This window comes from Homarus americanus, unplaced genomic scaffold (assembly GCF_018991925.1).
Source record: "Homarus americanus isolate GMGI-L3 unplaced genomic scaffold, GMGI_Hamer_2.0 scaffold45298, whole genome shotgun sequence".
Lineage (NCBI taxonomy): Eukaryota > Metazoa > Arthropoda > Malacostraca > Decapoda > Nephropidae > Homarus > Homarus americanus.
Window position 1 is genome coordinate 13,238 of NW_024725756.1, and position 393 is coordinate 13,630.

Here is a 393-nt window from a genome sequence, read left to right on the forward strand (position 1 = left end):
AGGGGGATAGCGCGAACGCAGTCCCCCACTAACAAAAATTGCGCACTCGAGTTAACCACATTTGGGTTAATCGCAAGGGTCAGCATCACCGGAGTGCAATGGTGAGCCTCGCCCTGGGAAAACCGCCTTCGTGATCACGGTATCTCCTGTGCCAGGTAAGTATGCACGAACATCATCATCCTGAACCCTAACCTTACTTGACTGACCATCAATGCGCTGAACCTTCTTTTTTATGTTATTTACCTCATTTTACAAACAAATAAAATGATTACTCTTTCTATAATTCGTAGTATGCTAAAATAAAAATTTCCAAATTAAAAATAAGAGCATGTGATAGAAATAAACAAGTTTGGCTTTATAAACTTTATTCATTTACAAACATACTGGGCTAGA

At 39.7% G+C, this 393-nt stretch overlaps 1 non-coding gene across 1 annotated transcript; it reads right to left on the reverse strand.

Moving 5' to 3' along the window:
• LOC121865285 lies at positions 1-163 on the reverse strand. Its single transcript, XR_006088733.1, has one exon. It is a non-coding gene; the product is annotated as a U1 spliceosomal RNA (small nuclear RNA).
• Between the last annotated feature and the right edge of the window lie 230 nt (positions 164-393).